Source organism: Hoplias malabaricus, chromosome Y (genome assembly GCF_029633855.1).
Source record: "Hoplias malabaricus isolate fHopMal1 chromosome Y, fHopMal1.hap1, whole genome shotgun sequence".
NCBI classification, from domain to species: domain Eukaryota; kingdom Metazoa; phylum Chordata; class Actinopteri; order Characiformes; family Erythrinidae; genus Hoplias; species Hoplias malabaricus.
This window is the reverse complement of record NC_089820.1, coordinates 46,497,660-46,511,484: the sequence shown is the minus strand read 5'-3', so window position 1 is coordinate 46,511,484 and position 13,825 is coordinate 46,497,660. Positions and strand designations below refer to the sequence as shown.

Below are 13,825 nucleotides of genomic sequence, written 5' to 3'. Positions count from 1 at the left end.
CACAGTGTATGCCTGGCTTTAAATGAAGAGAATTAGTTTCACTAAAGGAATAAAGGTAATTCTTCTTCTTCTTCTTCTTCTAGGAAAGGAAATGTAATAGAAATGAAAGGAAAGAACAGAGAAGGAAAGCTGAAACACAGTAACAGGATAGGAAAGGGAGAAAAGGAGAAGGATGTAACAGCTGAAAAGAAAGGAGCGTGACAACTGACATGAAAGGATTCAAGAACATGGAAAGAAAAGAGTGTATACAGCACTGGGAAGAATAAAGTAATGGTGACAACAGAAAGTAACAAAATGAACAGGAAATTAAAAGAAAAACTTTCTGCCAGGTAACAGATAAAGGTACAGAAACATCTGCTCTACCTCTCCTCTCCTCCCTCATTCACTCTCTCTTTTACCAAAAGCCACCATCTCTCCATCTCAGCTAGTACATCAGTCAAACATGAAGCTGTGCATCATTGCTCTCCGCAGCAGGGAGTCCAGTGCAAACGGAGGAGGGAGGTATGTGTGTGCATGTGTGTTTGTGTGTGTGTGTAAGAGTCCACATGTACGTGTTTGTGCCTCTTTATTGGTATTCATAAGGGATGAGGAGCTGTGTATGTAGCAGCCATTTTGTTTGCCAATGCTACTGTTACCCATGAACACACCCACCATTCCTTAGCCCCACATAAACCCTCATAACTACAGATACTTCATAGTAGTTACAGAATAATGTGTAGTAGGTACATGAAACATCATGAAGGAGGAGGATGAATGGGAAAGCTCATCAAACTCAACATGGCCTTTGTTTCTTGGAAAGCTCCAACCTACAGTTAGGTCTGCTTGATAAAATGGGGCTGTATGCAATGTATGTATTTAAAATGGGGCTGTATGCAAAGTCCATTCACAGCTATGTTTGCTGTATGGAGTAACCCCTCACTCTCTGGTTTTCTGGCTTTAATAAGTTCAATTTTCTCAGTGAATTTCTCAGTTTTCATTTAATGTTAATGTTAGTGTGTTGGTGTTTGTTATAAGGACAGATGAGATGACATTCATTTTGTAAAATATAGAGCTCAACAATTTGCAGCACATTTCTGTGTCTAGTAAAATGATGTAATGTTGGGTCCAGCTCAGTTAAACACAGCGGTGAATGGTGTTTAAGTTGTGACGTACACAGCTGAAGGGGCGCGAGGTGATGTGTCCCAATTCTGAACTCAACTCTCCGACCCCTTGAACACTCAAATGCTTGTGCCCCTTTTTGCCCAGTGCACTCAGACCAGAGAGCTAGCGAAATGTGAGGAAATATTCACTGAAATTTATAAAAAGTGTATTGGAAATCATATTCAGCACTTTTTGCCCACAAACTTCATTGCATGTCAATGTCCTTAGGCATAGTACTCAGTTTCTTCATAGAAAACCAACCTACGACATGAAAAGAGGCATTAATGATGTCTACTTAATAGTGCACATGACACATGAAGCATTAGGCAGTAATATTTGGTTCATCATTTACTCTCTGTGGTTGAGTAACTGGTCCACACAGAAAAGTCAATGACCATTGATTAAAAAAAAACATATCTTTGCAATAATAAAGTACAAAAACACTATTCAAACATTCCCTGAATCTGTAGAGTCTGCTCTTTCCCTTCCATCTAATCATGAGATCATACATGACTCACATCCCGTCTTAGCAGATTATAAAATGGGGTTGAGATAAACAAGACACGCATCATCTGTCTCTCACAGTGTGTAATCGATGGACATTTGGTGTGAAACTGACCAATGGACACAAAGATTTACTCATCACATCAGAAACCCTTCATTCTTCATTCAGCACATGTCCATGGCCTTAGGCATATTATCCAGTTACTACCCAGAAAACAATGCAAAGTAATTAAGTTAATATTAAGCTATAAGATTGAGTAAAGCAAGACCCTGAAATTCAAATCCTCAAGGAACTTAAATCCGTGATTGCTTTTTAATTAGGTTAATGTTAGTCTTGTGGGCACATCATATGTAAAAAAAAAAAAAAGAAAAAAAATAGGTCCTGTAAAAACCTTTCAGCTGTCTACATGTAGTTCACAAGGATTTTTCCCTTTGTGATGTAAATTGATCAACCCTTCATAAGCCCTGTCTCACCAATCTCAAGTCAGATGTCACCTTTCCATAGATCTTATTGAAACTAGGATATTGTGAAGGACAGTGTCATTGTCTTTGATTCTGAGCCTAGAGAGCAGAAGCTAAACGAGCAGGAGTGGTGTACCGTGATAATTCGATCAGTACCATGGATGTGGGGCATCAAGTGTTTTCACAATTTGTGTATTTGCTGACGCTGTTACTGTATGATTATTTATTTTGCATTTCAAAATGGTCATGTGTTTATACGTATAATAATTTATAAAGGCCCCCTCCAGGGTGTATTCCCGCCTTGCGGGATTCCAGGTTGGGATTCCAGGTTGGCCCTGGACCCACCGCGACCCTAAACTGGATAAGCGGTTACAGATAATGAATGAATGAATGAATGAATGAATGAATGAATAATTTATAATGTGTTTATTATTGGGCGGCACGGTGGTGCAGCAGGGAGTGTCGCAGTCACACAGCTCCAGGGAACTGGAGGTTGTGGGTTCAATTCCCTCTCCAGGTGACTGACTGCGAGGTGTTTGGTGTGTTTTCCCTGTGTCCACATGGGTTTCCTCCCACAGTCCAAAAACACACATTGGTAGGTGGATTGGCGACTCAAAAGTGTCCGTAGGTGTGAATGTGTGAGTGTGTGTTGCCCTGTGAAGGACTGGTGCCCCCTCCAAGGTGTATTCTTGCCTTGCGCCCAATGATTCCAGGTAGGCTCTGGACCCACCGCGACCCTGAACTGGATAAGCAGTTACAGATAATGAATGAATGTTTATTATTGGCTTAATTCTTCATTTTTTAACATGTGCAGAGTGTTATATTTTTACTCCAACAGGCGCAAATATCTGCCCCTTTTTCACCATGCTGTGTTTTCTACTAGAAACAATGCAGCACAAAACTCTTGGAAACTTTTACACACTCTTTTATTGTTACACACGTCAGGGCTTCTAGTGCTGTGCTACTCACAGAGGAGGCAAAAGTAAAAAGTGAATATCCTCTCCAGGGTTTCCTTCCAGGTGCCTGGCTTCTCTAATCATCTCAAACCAGCCTGAGAGGTGTCAGGCCATTGGAAACAAAATTCTGGGAAGGAATGCTACCTTCTGGAGGTGAATTTGGCACTTTTTGCTCCACAAGACAAGCAGCAAAAAAAATGACTATGCTTTAATATGTGGCTTTATTTAACTGCAGTCTTCAGCATTTTAAACTTCACACTGGGGGCAGCTGTAGTCTAATGGTTAGGGACTGGTTTGATATAGAATTTTATTTGATTTTATTTGTTTATTTGACAGGGACAGTGCTTATTAACAGACAAATTGCTGTAAATGAGCCAGTATTAGATGTAAGAATAGTAGGCCGAATTTCATCTCTGGTCTGTGGCCGGGTTTTAAAAGGGCAGCCTGACCCGCCTGCCACCACCTGGAAGGTCGCTGGTTTGATTCTCATGACCGGCAGGAAAATTTAATGCATTGGGATTGAACTAACATCTCTGTCCCTCTTCCTCAATCCATAGCTGAGGTGCCCTTGAGCACCTAACCCCTAACTGCTCCCGAGGCACCAGGGATGGCTGCCTGCTGCTTGGGGTGTGTGTTCACTGCTCCTAGTGTTCTGCTGTGTGGGTGTGTGTGTGATGGCAGCAGATAGCATTGGCACGCTGCAGTGAGAAACATCATACCCGTCTTAACTGCTGCCAAAAATGCTGATAAAGTGTACTTGCGGTGTTTTATTTTTTTTCTTTCTATTTTTAAATGTTGATTGTAGACGTGGGATGTTCTTATGATGGATATATGGAGTTGCGTTACACTCCTAAACTCTAAAGTATCAGCCAGGGATGGAGTTTCTAAATGCGAATTATTCATGTAAAATGGTTGTTTTAGTGTTTGGAAGTCTAGGGAACGTCCAGTCTCAAGGGAGACTAGAAAATGGTCTTGATCTTGTCTGGAAGTGTTTTGGTATTTTAATGACATTTTAAGTTGCTTATGACATCATCAAATGTTAAATATTATATACATATTCCTTGTAGTAAATAATGCTTTTATAGTAGAGCATGCACTGTGCAGTTGTGTGTAATTGATGTTTTGCATGTGGGAAGAGAGAATGTGTGTGTGTGTGTGTGTGTGGGTGGGTGTGTGGGTGTGTGTGTGTGTATACATACTTAGTATACTTGAGGCTTCTCTGTGACTGGGAGCAGAAAAGCAGGCCGTCTTGCGCTCTTCAGAAGCATTCACTTAAAGAGGACCCTGCTCAGGAGCCCTTCAGAACAAGCGAGGATGATGTGTGTGTGTGTGTGTGTGTGTGTGTGTGTGTGTGTGGAGACTGCTAGCTTCCCCTCATTACAGGCCAAGAACTCAGCACTGTGCTCCACTTTGAAAGAGATTTATATATTCACACACACAGAGAGAGAGAGAGAGAGAGAGAGAGAGAGAGAGAGAGAGAGAGAGAGAGAGAGAGAGAGAGAGAGAGAGAGAGAGAGAGAGAGAGAGAGAGAGAGAGAGAGAGAGAGAGAGAGAGAGAGAGAGAGAGAGAGATGTTACACCCCACTCAAGGATAAATGCTCTCATGGGCATACGTGCCGGCATAAATAGCTGTGGTGGTGTTTGTGCTGGTTGGCGTGTGTTTTCCGTGTATACACACACTTGTTTTATGTTGGCCTACATTATAATAATGATGTTAAGACTAATAGTCTATTCAGATCAGTTCTGGAGTGATTATGTTGGGTTGTGTGGTGTCTGTCCCTGTCTTGATGTGTGTTGGGGTTAGAGGGATCATTCAGATGGTGAATTTTCTCAGACTATCACTGCTTTTCATTGTTTTTATATGGAGTAGTGCACACTCTGATTAAAAGCTCTCCAGTAAAGGGTGCGTTGCATTTTTAACCTTATGTTTTAGATGAAAAAACATCAGCTTCTCTAAAGCTTAAGGTAGAAGTAGCAAACATTCAAAGCTCCTGTTTACCACGGCAAACATCAAAATTATATTCATTATAAAGTATGTGCTTTTTTTTTAAGAACAGGCAGTGCTAGTCCTGAGTGCTCTATGTGCTCAAAGTCTGTAGACACCTGTGTCTTCTCATAGATATGGGAACATTGCTGTAAGGGTTTGATCCTATTCAACCAGTTGATCATATGTATGCTGAGCTGTGTAGAGAAAGTGCACTTTTTTCATTCATTCATCCCTAAAGGTGAACAAAGTGAGCAAAAATAAACAGTGTTCAATAAAAGTTGGACCTGTTATAGTCAGCCTCTATAAAACATAAATGTCTTTCTTTCTCTCTCTCTCTCTCTCTCTCTCTCTCTCTCTACCTCTCACTCTCCTCTCCATTGGGATATGACATTGTTGTCTGGGAGAGAGATCTTTCAGTTTTATAAAGGGCTGACTATGAAGTCCAATCTTTCTATTTAACACTATATTTTTACTCACTCTCTTTTTCTCCTAAACCTTCCTCTCCTGCTTGCATTTCGCTCACACCTAGTTTCTCCTCTTTCCTTCTCATTCTTTCTAGATCTCTTTTCTTTTCTATCTCACACTTTATCTATAATTAGTGCTCTGCCTCTCTCTCTCTCTCTCTCTCTCTCTCTCTCTCACTGACTTTCTGAGTCTTTTCCTACATGTGAGGTCTACCATTCTTCATGTGTCATGACCTTCCACAATTCTCTTATCTCAGTCAAAGAAGAAATCTAAAGCCATAATCACGTACAAGGCTCTTTGAGTTAAAGGATAGCTGCTGGTCACCTATTATACTATGTTTTAGCAGTGTGTTTGTGTGTGTGTGTTCACGTGCCTCCATGTCCTTGCTGTGGAAGTGATTTGTAGAGGAAGTGAGTAGGAGTGATTAACTCCTGGTCTCCAGATGAAACAAAATCCATTTTAGACTTCTAATCCATCACTGCTTTTTTTTCCCTCCCAATGCCTCACCACATTAAACACACCCAAATAAAAACACTGTTTCCTCACACTCCACCAAATAAAAACACTGTCACCTCACACAGTGCTCTGTGACCCAGCTTCAAGCAGTCTTTCCTCTTCTTTAATCAGATGGGTTCCATGTGGTTGGTGGGGTTTACAGTACATATATAGACCTTGTAGACTGTATGGGAGAGAGACCTTCTCAGGCTCTTATTTTGTAGAGCAGTCATGCATTAACATGCTATCATTGGCTCTGATTAAGTACCAGTGTTGATAATGTGTTTCATACAGTCGTCTAGTCTTTGAAGGCCAGCTTATTTGTAGTGCCTCAGTGTGTTAGCGTTGGCCAGAATTCAAGATGTGGCTCTTTTGTTGAGCTTTGAAACCATCTCCCGTCACACAGCTCCTGTTTTTTTTTTTGCTTTTTTTTTTCTTTGTGTGTGGGGGTCTGATGGGTAACGGAGTCATTGTGTGCAGACTGCCTGCTTTTGATTGGCTGGACAGGCAAGGGGTGTGAGTAGAACCTCATGGGAGCAGAGGAACCAGGCCAAAGACAGAGAGAGAGAGAGAGAGAGAGAGAGAGAGAAAGAAAGAGAGATGTGGAATGAAAACAAGTCATGACTGAACTGGATGGGTCAGCTGGCTGGACTCAAGAGAACCGATTCTCCACACCTCTAATGGATACTGTGGCCTCACACCGTCTTTTGCCTGGAAACTGGGAAAAAGATTCAAATGTCATTCAAATATTAGCTTTTTTTTTGCAGCCCAACATGCAGGATGGCACTAGTGGCAGCTTTGAACCATTGCTTTGATCATAATAGAATGTAAATGGATTATGTTCCTGCTTCAGACTGAGGTTGTATGTGTTGACCTGAATCTTTTCCCTTGCTCCTTACTTTTTCGGGTTCCTTAATTCAGTCAGGGAAGATGGCGATCTCTGAAAAGTCTGGAATTACTGTGAGGAAATTGCAAGTCCTTCCCCCGCATCCCTAGCACGAACTGGATGATATTACCCCTGTGAATTCTGCCAAGGTGAAGAATTTAGCAAGTCTAATCTTGGCGCAGGTGCTAGCTAATTGAATATGGCGTACTCTGAACGACCGAAGTGGGTTTCAGTGAGAGAAATGAGAAAAACGCCATGTTAATTTAGCCCCTCAATCCATTGTCATTTTTTGAGAGCAATCAGAGCTTGGCAGTTCTGGACCGCTGGAAAGCCGAGGGCCTTTTACATAAAACAAGACTCAAATGTTCTCAGTCCATGAGGAGCTTGAAAACAGACTCCACCGCCCTGCTAAAACGCTACTGTTCCACTGCAATTACGCTAATGCTAACAAGCTGAGGACACATTTTAATATAGATTCATTCAGCGCCGTCTAAACTTTGATTAGTGAGTTACAGTCCAGAGGTGGAAATGTGAGCTGAAAAGCACCCCTTGTGGTTTGGGGTGGGGGTGGGTGGGTTTATGTGTGTGAATTGAGATCTCTTTGCATGCTAATTGGCAAATGAGGGGCTTGCCTGAGAGAAGGGACCGTGATGGGAGTTGCTCATTTCCTGTGTAGAGTAAATTGCCTTTTACAGGCGCTGAATATAGAATGTGATTAAAGATAGGAGTATGGAGGGTTGGGGCACATTTAATAATAGTTCTACTAATATCTGGAAATGAACGGATAGATATTCAAAATGTGCCTATATTAGCTGGAAATTGGAAAACATCTTTTTGATGCTGAGTGATTTCTACTGGTTTTGCTGTAAGGTTTAAGGCTTAATCCCCCTTTTCCACAAATGAACATATTTGCCAAGGGTCTTGGTGAAGCATCTGCGAAAAGCTTTTGTCAAAATAGCACAAGGATCAAGCACCACAGCACCTTATCCCCCTGTCTAAACTGCCCTGTTCAGAATGCCCAGTTTCAGCGCCTGTTCTTTTAAATGAGAAAGAGCCCAAAAGTGAGGAGCAGACACTTTATCTTTTATCCATTTTTGCTTGGTTGTCTTATTCTCTGCTCTTTTTCTCCATTTTTAATGTACACAGTACACCTACTTCTCAGCTCTTGTGTTTGTTTTGCCCCATTTAACCTTGTCTGTGCTCTGACACATGAGCTGTATATGGAGAGACTCAGACAAGGAGGCGGGACAACTCAATAATCTCTGTACTCTACGTAAGATGCCTTTCAAATCTCTCATTTTATTCCATGTTTTCAGACTTAGGTAGACACTAAAAAATGGACTGGGTGATTTTATATCACCGTTTGTGGGTGGTAGTCAGTCCACACCCAAAAAGTTAATGTGCTAACACACCGGAAAAGAGATTTTACCTCATAAAACCCCTATAAAACAGTTGGTATCTACTTTTGACTGAGCTGTCAGTGCAATTACTTTGTCTGTTTTCTTCAGACCTACATGACCTGTTGCCCTTTCTATGCTTTTTCATTGAGTTTCCACTGCTGCCTGTTATGAAAACCTTTCTTTAGCTTGCTTATTTCTATGGTGAGAGAAGAAGACGAAGAAGAAAAAGGAGAAGAGTGTATTCTGAGAGCAGTGTGCATACAGTAGCACCACACTGTGCTGGATCTTGCTCTGGAGCTTTTAGCTGTCTGTTATATGCTGTGTTAGTTGAAGTGTATCTTGTCGGTGTCTAGATTTGCAGACAATATCATGTGGCGTTAGCAAGGCCCAGAGCCCAAGATTCAATCTGTCCTTGCATTTCAGGGAGGAAAGATGTTTGAAATGGAACATTATTTCTGTCTAATACTAACGAATCATTATAGTACAGTCGATCAGACACTTACCATCCATGTGGGGTGCATGGATCCGATTCCACGCCGCACGATTCCACAGTGAAATTACTTTGAATCTAGGAGAGACGGGTCAATACTGAAATGCACGAGGCCAGGATGGAACAGTGAAGAGACTCTTCTCGGTCATTCCCAGAGCTGTAATTTTCCTCTTGGGAATCTGTTACTGAATTTACAGTTGACCAACTCTCATTGATCAATCAGCTAGAAGCCAATCAATAATTAGGATCCCTTGTCCTTCCATGTTTTTTTTTTCCCTAAAAATATAAGGGCTGTTAATGTCTGACTCAGTCATTAATCTTTTATGCCCTGCCCTCGTTTTTGTGTGCTTCCAAAATTCGCTGTGTGTTAGGAACTCCCCGGTGATCCAGCAAGCTGTTCAGGTGTCTGCGGTCAGCACTAATTCACTCTCATTGTGCAATCCTTCATTATAGGCGTGCTCATTTCTGCTATCATTTTAGAGGGCCTCCTCAAGGGAGTCTGAGGCTTAAAGCAAAGCTAACTCTAACTTTCCTCATCTTTTTTGCTCACATTGCAAGGATCATGCTGTGTCCTTAAATGGAGCTTAGAGGACTACTTAAGAAGTGTGAACAGGAATAGATTTGGCCCATCAACACATTTTGTGAGGTTATGATAGTAATAAGAGTTTTATACAGTGCTGAGATATATGAATTGCTTATTAGCTTGGCTCACTACACAGATGACATTTCAGCCAAAGTCTTGGGACACCATAGGACTGGAACAGAGCCCAAGCAACACAGACATTTATGAAAAAATGTGAACAGTTAAAACACACAGATGTGTACTCAGAGCCTCATATGATGTTTCCAGGGTCCTTAATATTCATAGAATTCATAGAAGAGTCCTGCATTTTACTCTGATATTATTTGCATTACAAAGATGACTTTACCAGTAGAGTAAAGCTAGACATGTTGAGGACAGGTGCAATTCTGTTCAACAACCCAGTCTTTATGATTCCCTATTTGACCCCAGTATGCTATCTATGATTTTAGGAACATATAATGAATTATAGGGAAGGAGGTATAAATTGTATTCAGATGTGGTGTGGGAATATACCCGGAGATCATACGCTATTGGCGCTTCAACTCAACACTGCTCTTTTGCTTTTCTACCAGCTAAATCTGGTACAGTGGAACCTCTACTAACGAACGCCTATACTAACGAACTTTCAAGATACGAACCAGGCATTTGAATATTTTTTGCCTCCACCAGCGAACCATGACTCTAGAAAAGAACCCGAGCATCCGCCGAGCCGGCGGCTGGAAATGGCCACTGACCCCAATAGGCGAGTCTCCCAGCGCGCCCAGACTTGAGTGAGCTTTTAAGATTAGCAAATTGTAGTTTTAGCAATTTAGCATTAGTGTAAATAGCAGACATCGAAATTCGTGCTAAGTTAAGCCGTATCTACGCTTCGCTACGTTCCCACCTCCCGTCATACAGCCAGTGCCTGTGTTACTCCTCCAGCCAGTGGTCACATATTCAAGGTAGCGATATGTAACCGCTTAAAACTTTATTATTTCTTTTTTATTACTGTTACCACTGTATTACTTTTTTATTTTTAGTAATGCTACATGTATTTTTTTTTTTACCAATTTGAGAGTTTTGTAAACATATATCAGTGCAAAAAAGGGTGACTTTCGGGGTGGGGCTGGAACACATTAATTGCTTTTCCATTATTTTAAATGGGGAAAATTGACTCGAGAAATTAACTTTTCTACTTACGAACCGGGTCATGGAACGGATCAAGTTCGTAGGTAGAGGTTCCACTGTACCTGGTCCCTGGTACTAGGTACTTTAGTAGGGACTAAATGTGATGTGTAAACCTTGCAGAGTTCTGATTGGCCAGAGGGACCTGTCAATCACCATGAAATGCAGAGCTCCAGCACAAACTTACCACTTGCAAAATCTCTCAAGTTACAGCAGCGGTTACATTTGTTTTTATTCGTCTCAAAACGGCAGCTCGTAATATTACTCCATAGGTTCAAATGCTCCTTGGGGCAGTGGCCGAAGGAAATTTCCAGCCAAATCTGAACGTGCAACAAGAAAAACGTATTCAGTCTGAAAAACAAAAAACAGAACTTGCATACACAATGACTAAACACTGGCTAACTTTACTGTAGGTGTTGTTGTGGTTTTCAAGGCCTACAGTTCCCGTTAGAGACTGGGTTTTTTTGACATCACCAACTACATTTTGTGGGTGTAGCTGTGTACGTGGAAAGCTAAATTTGAGTAAGCTGTGCTGAGCCAATACTATGCAGTGGAAAAGCACCATATATGTCCAAAACCTGGTGGACACCACTTTATAATTAGTGAATTCTGCTGTTTTAATGTATGCCCAGACATTCAGTTGTACACACACAAATATATTGTCACATTTGCTGAATGAAGGAGATGTGGATTACAAGATGAGAAACACCTGTGAGCAATGTCACATGACACTTCCCCCTCACAGGTGCAGGACTTGGTCAGGGGACAGGACAGGGAGAAACACTCACGTGACATCCTAACGGTCACAACCCATGAGACATATTACATGAAAGAGTACACTCTGGACCCTAGGTAACCATCCCCAATGCCCAGTGAATGTACTAGAGGGGTATAAACCAAATTAAAATTAAATTGGCTAATGGCTCCAGCAGAGGTCTTTGAGAGGAGCTGCAGCCTTCTTGTTGTCTTTCAGTGAACTTGATTAGCTGCAGCAAAACAAATTTTTTTTTTCCTTCATGTTTGTTTTCCTTCAGAAGCTCTGCATCTATTAAGATGGAACAGTATGTTTGAGTAAGAGATCAACTGTAACTTGTACATGGCTGAAGTTTAACTTTTTAATTTAATTTAATTTAATTTTAATAAGTTTTTATTCACTGTTTTTATTACCACAGAATCTTGTAGTTTTGTAGCACTTTTGATCTGTGTTTACATCATGCAAATTTGGGGTCTGTTTACCTTAAGTAATCTTAAACTATAAAACACCATTAAATATGTAAATATGTCCCACCTATACTCTCAGAAATACTGTCACTGTGGCAGTACCCTCAAGGGTCCATATGCAGTACTTGCAGTTAGGTAACATAATCGTACCATATTCTATATTTATTGGAGACTTTTGTGTTGAGTTCATACGCCCAATATCATCTCCAGAACTTTTTTTGTTATTGTATATTATACAGTACTCTAATGAAAGCTTACCTCCCTGAAGAGAATGTGATGTACCTTTACATTGTTTGTACCTTTAGTGACAGTAATGTACCTGTACCTTACCTTTTTTTGACAGTGTATGTTGCAGAAATAGAGCAAAATCCTCATCTCATTTCATGATTTTCAATGGTCAGAGATCTCTCCACTGTCCAGAGGCCTCCAGATGTCAGTTTTTGTGGCTCAGCCAGTGAAGCAGAGAGGGAAATCCTGAGCCATTTCAGACAGAAACACTTGTCTTTCCTTTTACAGAGCTACAGCTTTATACACACTGCAGAACCTTTTTCCATCATGCAAAAAAACTGGAGAGCTAGCAAACTGTGAGGAAACATTCAGTGAAATTTATAAAAAAAAGGGTGTAATTCTTTAGCTGCATTAGTATCATATGATGTAGGAAACTTTGGATACTTAACATTTCTCTTTACTATTGCCCTACTACATTGAAAATAAGGGAAAAACTGGGTGCTCTGGTTTCCTTCCACACTTCACAAACACATGTTAGTAGGTGGTTTGGCAGAGTGAAAATGACCACAGGTGTGAGTGAAAGATGACTGGGTTATACCCTGTACTGGACTGGCGCCTTGTCCAGGGTTTGTTCCTGCCTTGTACCCAATGATTCCGGCTAGGCTCCAGATCCACCATGACCCTAATACAGGAATATGGATGAATGGATGAATGAATGAATGAATTCATGAATTAATGAGTACAGTTTCTTTCTCATCAAAACTCTAAGTCCCACCTCATCCAGTCATCTGCATATTAAGAGCCAGGTGCTGCTGATCACATTACTGCTGTTTCCACATGCCACTCAGACTCAGAGCATATTACGGTTTGCTATTTACAAGCTTCAGACACAGATAGATAAAACTTAGCCCAATAAAACAATGTCCCTTGTGCCACGTATAGAATATTCTCTGTATAAAATAGCTCTGAGCACTTTTATGTGCATAGCCCCTTCCAGTTACAGCAGGATTAGGAGTTTTACAAGCCTCCCCACCTCACAACAGCCAGTATTTTATGAATAATGACAGCAAATCAGAGACATATTCTAATACATACAGGAGCATGGCAGAATGCCCGGCACATAAATATGAGTCAAACCAACTTCAGAGAGACAAGACGAGGGTTTCTGGCTCATAGAGATGAGCAGTGGAGCTGTAATCAGACCAGCCAGAGTGGTTAACTGCACTCACACCATATTAGCCACTATCAAACTAACGGTCCGTCACAACTGGACAAGAGGCTGGTTTGCTGACAATGCTGGTTTGGGCTTCTTAAGGAGTGCAAGGGTGACTACAAAGTAAACAGCACAAGTGGGATTTCTTGCTCTTGCAGAATTGGGAGTTTTGAAGATGGAATTGACTGTGTATTTAATGTAATTTTTTTTCTTGTTGTTTATCCCTACATTTTTGCCAAATTATAATTAGCCTTGTAATTCTTTAATGATCTGAATAATAGAATACGTCCATGTATGCTCATTGATGGAATTAGAGCAGTCCGATTAAGGCCACTCTAAATACAGTTTCTATCTGATTTAATGAGGTGGGTAATCATTTTAATAATCTCTTAAATATAAGGACAATAATCTTGTAAATGCCTGTATTCAATTACATTGCCAATAGGAAAATGTCAGTAGGTTCTGCACAGTTTAGCTTGTACAAGACAATGCCAACACGCATACTTACAATGTGTTCTGTGGGTGAAATATAATGAAATTACATGAAATGGCAAAAAACTTTCAGTGTGCCTCTCTGCCCACAGTTTTACTGTGCCCTTTCATCCAGCATTTTGTGTCATCAGCAGTGGGA

General features: G+C 40.9%; 1 protein-coding gene across 1 annotated transcript in view; it reads left to right on the top strand.

The window, feature by feature from the left end:
- Positions 1 to 13,825, top strand: part of LOC136679212 (protein ENTREP2-like) — a 226,865-nt gene that overhangs the window by 11,419 nt on the left and 201,621 nt on the right. The gene's annotated exons all lie outside the window — the stretch shown is intronic.